This window comes from Hylobates moloch, unplaced genomic scaffold, assembly GCF_009828535.3.
Source record: "Hylobates moloch isolate HMO894 unplaced genomic scaffold, HMol_V3 SCAFFOLD_4, whole genome shotgun sequence".
Classification (NCBI taxonomy): Eukaryota; Metazoa; Chordata; class Mammalia; order Primates; family Hylobatidae; genus Hylobates; species Hylobates moloch.
The window spans coordinates 15,163,187-15,172,059 of NW_026652279.1; positions in this window are offsets into that span (position 1 = coordinate 15,163,187).

The window sequence follows — 8,873 nt, forward strand, 5'->3', positions numbered from 1 at the left end:
CAAATTGATTTCATGACTCACAGCTTGAAAAAACACTGCAAAACCTTCTCCCATTTCTGCTGCTGTTACCTCAATTTGGCCATCTTCCTCTCTTGTCTGGATTATTATGAGGTGGTAGCCTCCCAAGTGCTATTCATGCTTCTTGGCTCTCTCCTTTCCAGGCTCCCTTTAATACAACCCACCAGCCCTCCTTACTATGCATATGCTGCCTCTTACTAGATATCTGCATTCACCATGGCTTCTGAGCTAAGAACCCTGATGGGTATTTCAAAGAGTATCCCTGAATGAGATGATCCCCATTTTCATAACCAAGGCCTTGAGAAGGACTATAACTTCAAAGATGGCACATGGGTTTAACATTGATCTATTGGTAGCATCTGACGCTCTGGAGTGCTGTGAAAAGCACTGTGAAATCTCAGAAAGGACAGGCGGAGGACACTAGTATCAATTAGAGATGTCTGCTGTGGACACAAGAGGAGAGAGAGAGATGGGACAATGGCCAGACATTTGCCATCTTGGGGTTAGTGGATGTCCATCACAACTGCCCTTACAATTAGCAGGGGGACTTCCCTGAAAGGACAAAACCAAAATAAAAGGAGAGGAAAATTAAGCAGGAATGGATTTGAATTTTAAGAAGAAAAGAGTTTTGTGTGGAGAACAACATAAATAAGATAGAGCAACTTGTCGGAGGCTGGGAAAAAATAATGATTTTTGTCATTTGGGAGTATAGCACTGGGAAAGATACAAATCACTTTTCTGGGCTAAAAGAATTCTTAGCTCATTAAAACCTGTTGCTGCTTTTACAACCATCCTCAGCATCATAAAACTCTGCTTTATCATTTCGAGAGCTCTTGGCTTTTTTGTTGCTCATTTTTCTGTTTCCCCATACCAGAGGCCAGAAGACCAAATACCTACAGGGAAGACATTTGGTGGCAATGTCGTGGCCTGGTTCAGAGCTCTGCTTTGGAGTCAGGCTGCCTGGGTTTAAATTCCAGCTCTGCCATTTACAATGAGCTTGATTTTTGAGCAAGTTGCTCAAAAATGGAAGAACAAAAATAGACCTCTTGGGGCCTCCATTTGTCATTGTATGCTGTTGACAATGTGGGTGCTGAGAAACTGGGGGGCATTTGCCATTTGATGGTCTGTGGCTAATGCCTCCTCCCTGTGGAATGTTTTGGAGGAATGAGCCAGGTAAACTGTGAGGAACATGAGGCGTGTTGTCAGTGAGTAAGAAGTGGCAGTCATTATTGCTGAGTCAGAATTGATGGCTCTTGTTCGTACCATGGCTTAGCCATGTTTGAGTTATTTGTTTACTTGTTTCTTTCCTCCATCAAAGAAGACCAAATGCTGTCTTCATCTTCTATCTCTCTCAGTATCCAACAGAGTGGGCTGAATTTCATCACATTCTATATGTCCAGCCTTGCTCCCATAGTCTCCTCCACCGAAATGGCCAGATGGGTCTTTATAACACCTTTCACATCAGATCATGTTGTCCCCTGGTCAAGCCTCCAATAGAGTGGCCTTCAGCACCCTATGTGATTTGCTGTCCCCATATGCACCCCTCTGACCTTGCCACCTACCATGTCCTATTCTACTCTGGCATATCGGCCTCCTTGCAGGTCCTTGGATATGACAAGTATTCTCCCCCCTTAGTCTTTGCACTAGCTGTTCCCACCTTCTAGAATACTCTCCCTGTGGCTATCTTCATGGCTTGTGTTTTCACTTTATTCAGGGCTTTGTTCAAATATCACCATCTTGGGAAGACCTCTCCTAACCACGTTTTCTAAATTAGAACCACTCCATCACTCTGTCTTCTTGCTCTTTGCTATTCTTTGAAGAATTTTTTGTATCCTGATGTGTTGAATTTTTGTTTGGTTATTAGTTTTTGTTTTTTTTTTTTAATTTCCAACTTTTATTTTCAGTTCCGGGGTATGTGTGCAGCATGTGCAGATTTGTTACATAGGTAAATGTGTGCCACTGTAGTTTGCTGCGCAGATCATCCCATCACCCAGGTATCAAGCCCAGAACCCATTAGCTATTCTTCCTGATGCTCTCTCTCCTCCAGCCCTCAACCCTGTGACAGGCCCCAGTATGTGTTGTTTCCCCCTTTATTTATTGATTGATTTTTTAATCTGCCTTCACCCATCTAGGACTTGTTTGATTTTGTTCACAGCTATATCTGCAGTGCATGGAATTCTGCCCAGCACACAGTAGGCCCTCAATAATATTTATTGAATAAATGGATACATAAAAATTTATGCAACAGATTTTGTGAACCTACTCTGTGCCAGCCCTGTATCATGTTCCAGTATATACAAATTGAACAAGACTGGACACGGTCCCTGCCATCTTGAATTTTGTGATTGATTAAAAGATCAATTACAAAAGCTTGTACTGACACAAACACATAAATTCCTGAATGTGTGAAGAGTATTATGATAAAGGAATTTGAGAGGGTTCTGGGAGATATTGCAACAGTCCTATCTATCCTAGGGCCTCCCAGAGAAAGGGATATTTAACCTATAACTAGAAGGATTGTGGGACTTGAGTTGGATGAAAAGGTGTATTGGGAGTGAGGAAGTGTTTCAGGCTGAACTGAAGATGTAATCACTGAAAACTTCTATGACTGGATTTATGACACTCTAGAAGCTATTTTACAACTTGTAGTAGAGACACATTGGGGACTCCAGCATTTCTATATAGCAGAGATTTGGGGGCAACAATTTGGTTGAAAGAGAAAATTGCTTTGAAGTAGTATTTGCATAAGAAGAACAATTTGTACTTGGATCTAATTTTTGTTTTTAGCAGGGGTTTAGGGTCTGAAGAGGTTAAGGACCAAAGCTTACCCCTGGCCACCTATTAGCGCCACAACAATGGATGCTTTTCAGATAGGGTGTCTGGTGCATGATTTCTGAGGCCAGGCCATATAAGGCACCACGACTTCCTCCATGTCCTCTCTGTCAGCCAGGCATGATACCATGAAGATACTCAGCCCATGGAGAGTCCACAGGGGAAGGAATTGAGACCTCCTGCTAACATTCTGCACTGTGTGAATGAACTCTCTTGGAAAAGATTCTCCTGCTTCAGTTGAGCCTTCAGATGACTGCAGCCGCAGCCAACTTCTTGATTTAATCTTCACGAGAAAACCTGAGATAGAACCTACATCTGAGATGGTCTTGAATTCCTGACCCACAGACATGACAAGATAATAAATGTTTGTTTTAAGCCACTAAGTTTTAGGGTAATTGACACACAGGACGAGATAACTAATCCACAGTCACACTCTTATTGCTGTTATTTCTGTGCCTTAGTAACTGACACTTTTCTCTGCCCTTATCCCAACTTCAAACATCTTTGTTTTATGGATCCCATTGAATAGATAAAGAAATTGATAAGGGATTTCTTAACCGTTTTGTGAAAACTGAAATTTGTCATATGTGTTTCTTTTTATCACCCTCAATTTCAACCATTGATTGGGCATTAGCTATATACCAGACATCTCACAGTGAGCTTTTGAATACATTATTTCACTTAGTCTTTTCACCATCACCATAACGATAACTTGAAATTGTTATCGTTATTTCCTTTTATTTTTAGATGAGAAAATGGAGGCTCAGAAAGGCTAAGTAAGATTACAAAAATCCACGTCCTGTCAGTGACAAAGCTGCCATCTCACTAGCTACACTCTGGGAGCCATCTGGTGCTTGGGGATAAAGGCAGGAATGGGAGATGTGAGAGAGCTGAAGGTGTAACCCAGGGTCTCCCAAACTTTAGCATGCATGCAAACCACCTGGGGATGTTGGTACACTGTAGCCTCTGATTCAGTAGGTCCGGGCTGGGGCGTGGGATTCTGCGTTTCTAACCAGCATCCAGGCCATACCATTGCAGCTGACCCAAGGTAACACTTTGATTAGCACAGATGTAAGAGACCTGAAATGTGAGATAAAACTACCAGGAGGAGGCTCAGGCCCCAACCTTACTCCTTGTCGCAAAGCTATGGAGATCAGATTTCTCTGAGCAGTAAGTGCTGACAAAGCTGTAAAAGGATTGGCACTTGGGAGTTTCGCCTCATTTTGGAAGCAGTTAGCCAACTAATTTGGTTTAATTATCACAGGAAAATGCAAACAGAAGACACATAGCCCTCATCCACTGCATTGTATTTCAGGCTGCCAGACCTCTGGACTCTTAGCTTTCACTGATACTACACAATGGATTTATATGTGGAATAAATATTCTTAAATCTTTATAAGGTGCCTAAAATATTTATGGCTGTTTTAGTTTGGTTTGCATGCCATATTGCAGTCTTACATTAAGCAGTTTTTACATCATCAAGCTTTCCTATTAATCATTTCGGCCTGTTCCCAGCTATCTAACTGAGGGGAGATCTATTACATTCAGCAACCAGGGCCAAAGGATCTAATTTCTCCTTTGGCTATTTCATCGAATGGTTCATAAAACCATGGCTATTATTGTATTAGGAAGACACATTGTGGTTCTCTAGTGTCATGTTGACATTTTTATGTTTCTTTTTCTTAAGAGAAATCATGATTAAAATGGAATATTCTTTCACAGAGGACATTTTATAACAATTTTGGCCTGACGAAATTAAAAAAAAGGAACAGCCAGTCTCCAACAAATGCTGAATTGTTTGAATCACTGTCACTAAAAGATCAAAACCATCTTGCTCCTCTCTTCTTTGGCCACGAAATGATTTTAAGGAGCTTAAAAAGAAGATAGTTGCTTAGTGAGAATAATTATCGGGGAAGACACCAAGTTATGGTTTTATTTTAGGAGGGGATTTGAGGGCTCAGCATGGGAGCATTTGCTGTCATTACTTCCCTGCCCACTGAGTGTACATGTTTTTGAAAAATAATTTTCTTGGTGTTTCAGAGCCCAGTTTGACTCTTGTAACTTTGATGCCATTCTGAATTAATGTTAAAAAATTGAAAAGAGGAAAATTGCCTCAAAAAGATGTTGCTTTCGATCGATTTCTTTGGGTTTTTTTGTGTGGTTCCTTTATGGCAGGAGGAGAAATGGACATAATCACCTTTGCACCTGAGCCATATCTAGACTTCCTTATAATACAAACTGACATTAAACAACCATCACCATAAAACAAACCATCAGCTTAACCACTTTAAATAGTTTAGCTGTTATGAGAAAGCAAACTCTTGGTCTATTTAGGCTATAAAATTACCTTAACTTTAAAAACTTACCTTTGATTCTATACATGTTCAAATTTATAACGCATCTGGAAGGAAAAATGGCATTCTCGGCCTCACAGAGTGTGTGGAGAAAATCTAAGTAAGTTCAGAAGTTATTTTTGGTAAACAATTGCTTTCATCCACTAAGTCATTATTACTAGCAGAATATATATTATACACACATGCCATATTCCTTAAAACCACACATCTTAACAGAAGTTTTCACAAGCCTCTGTCTTTCCTTTTGGCTGTCATTTTGCATTATCATGGACAGATATGAACCACCCGAGCAGCTATCTACCATGTAAACCTGGTTAATTTGCCACCGTATCCAAAAATTCACATTGGCAATCAGGGAAGGAAATTCACATGTAATCAAAATGAGTCCAAATCAAGTCCAATGGGCTGAGTCACCAACCCTGGAGACCTCTCACATCCATCCATTGTCAGGACCCCTTTTGTGAATGTGAGATGCAAGATTCTGCATTTTCTTCTTGTTTTTCTTACAACTTCAATTTTGTTAATAATTCTTGCAGAAGAAGTAAGTTGGTAAGGAGGAATAACCAAGAGCTACAATTCAATATTGTTGACCAGGATTCAAAACCTAACCTAAGTTTTGTTTGTAGGTTGACAGCCCCAAAGTGGCCCATTAAAAATACATGAATGCAGATGGCTGTATGCACAAAAGTCACAGCTGTTCAACCCGGTACGATTCACAGGCACATGTTCTCAGCTGAGGTATCTGAAGCTTTAAGCAAAAGGGCACAATAGGGGGTGCCATTATTTTGATATAATCACCCCTTATCTCTGCCCTCCTTTCTCCCCTCCACCATCCCCCTCCCCAGCATTATGAGGCATGAAACACAGCCAGGCTGAGTCCCACAGGGCCATGATTATTTCATGATAACAACACTCCCTGGAGTGGTCTTATTGGTATTATAAAAAGTGTTTATTGTGGAGAGAGCCTATATTTTTGGTGATGGCAGTGAAGGCTATTGCAGGGTAAGTACAGCTGAGGTTATGTTTTGCATTGATTAACCTCGTGCTTTTGACATCTCATTAGCCAATCAGAGTAATTCTAAAATAAGAAGGAAATTTGTAGAAAGAAGCGGAGCACATTCACAGTGAGGCCATGCCTTGCTGCCTGCTGCACACCGCAGTGAAGTTTCTCCCGAGTACCACTTGCTCCTGTTGCAGGAGAAATGGGTTTGTTCTAAACCATCCCCTGGCACAATCAGTTTCGGGTATCTGGTTGGCCCTTGCCGTGTTTTCTGAGCCATGACATTAACTATTGTTGTTCTTGTCCTCTGAGAGGAGACTTAAAGTTAAATAATGAAAGCAGCCAAAAATCAAGGAGAGAATACCAAGAGTATGGAGAAATTTGCAACCTGACAGCTGTGGGGCAGCAGTGATTCACATGCCTTCTGGAGGGCACTGAACATATCCAGTTGGCTGGTCAGCACCCTCAGATTCTCACTTCAGCTCCTCAGTGGAATCCTCATGTAGGTTGTGGAAAGGGGTCCAAGTGTTCATCTCTAACACAGACATCAAGCATCAAATTGGGCCTTGTTGTTAGCGGGACAGCAGATACCTCCACACCAAAATGGGTACATGTGGGCACAGATGAGTAAGGAAGAGTGAGAGGTGGTAGAAATGGTCAGTTCTCTCCAGGGCTGAACTGGCTAAGAAAACCCAGTCTGTCTCTAAAATGCAGCTTTTTGTACTTACCTCAGTGGCACAAATCTCACTGTACCCTGCTAGCAGAGATGTGATGAGCAGCCTATCAGGGACTGCTTATTGAGCATCTCTTGTGTGCCAGGCACTGTGCTGGGTGCCAGCAGTTCAAAGGCGAGTGAGGCCTGGACTTTGTCCTCAAGTCAGAGAGCTCGCCCTCTGGGCTACTAGGGGAGGGGAGAGGTGGTTTTTAACCTACTGTATGCTATGGATCCCTTTAGCCATCTGATGAAGACTTGGGCTCCCTTCTCAGAACACTGTTTTAAAAATTAAGTAATGATAGGCACCGTACTGTTCATTAGGTCTCCATAGCTTATTTGTCTTATAACTGAACGTTTGTACCCTTTGACCAACATCATCTCATTTCCCCAACCCCTAATTGCTGGCAACTGCCCTCCTCCTGTCTCTTTCTATGAGTTTGACTTTTTTAGATTCCACACATAAGTGAGATCTGTAGTTAACAATAATGCATGCTTCAAATTTGCAAAGAGTAGATCTTACCAGAAAGAGGTAACCACATGAGGTGATGGATGCATCACTTAGCTTGGTTGTAGTAATCATTGCACAATGTATATGTATATCAAAACATCACATTTTACCCCCTAAGTATATACAATTTTTATTTGTCTATTAGTCCATTGCATTGCTGTAAAGAAATCCCTGGGACTAGGTAATTTATTTGGAAAAAAAAAAAAAAAGGCTTATTTGGCTCACAGTTCTACAGGCTGTTTAGGAAGCATGGCAGCATCTGCTTTTGGGGAGGCCTCAGGAAGCTTCCAATCATGGTGGAAGGCAAAGAGGGAGTAAGGCATCTGACATGGTGGGAGCAGGAGCAAAAGAGTCAGTGAGGTGCTACACACTTTTAAACAACCAGATCTCACGAGAGCTTCCTATCGCCATGATACTACCAACAGGGATGGTATTAAACCATTCATGAGAAACTTCCCCAATGATCCAATCACCTCGCACTAGGCCCCACCTCCAACATTGGCAATGACAATTGAACATGAGATTTGGGTGGGGATGCAGATTCAAACCATCCCATCTATTATGCCTCAATAAAGCTGAGAAAATGCATTAAATGGCAGAGTCACAAAGGAAACCAATTATACTGGCAATTATCAAAAGATTTTTAAAAATTTGATATATTAGTGAATATGGTTCTTAATGCCTTCAATAACTCAGCTAATGATAGAGCTAATAGCTAATTTCAGATTTAAAATTTGTATAAATATTTTTATGTATCTATAATAACTATGGTGTATAAAATATACAATTTCTATTAATGGGGAAGTCGCAGATATTTGTTGCCTTTATTTGTAACTGAAGGATATGCTGAACTTCTGTTAGATGTCAGTGAAAGTGGAGGTGTAGGTTTGTTTTGCATCTAAGTTCAGGGACCCTTGAATTCTATTCCTAGAACCCAGGTTAAAGCTGAGATCAAGGTGGATAGATAGAACTTCGTCTACCCCGTCTCAAGTGATTGTGATATGGATGATGGGAGTAAGAATGAGAGGAGATTTCCCATCTGAGAGGGTCAGGAAACTCTTTGTGGAGGAGATGGTGTTTGGGCCAAAAGATGAGACAGAACTCCTCAGAAATGGAAGTGCGGAGGCCAGAGGTATGTCAGGAAAACGCATGGTAGGTCTGGAATCCTTTTCCAACAAATCACTTTTTCTCTTAGTCTTAATAGCTTCCTGTTACTGTGCTGAGCAGGCAGTGACGCTCCTAAGCAGGACCCTACAGGTACATGGCCCAGGTACTGCCCCTCCCTAATCCCATGCCTAGAGCAGACTTAAGTAATCAATCAGAATTGTAAATGTAGATGTGGTCCCACAGACCTTATTAAAAAGAGTTTCAAGTAGCCATTGCCAATTCATGAGTATGCTGATTAAACATGTTTCCCATTTCAGCCCTGGGTGCAAAAGTCCCCTG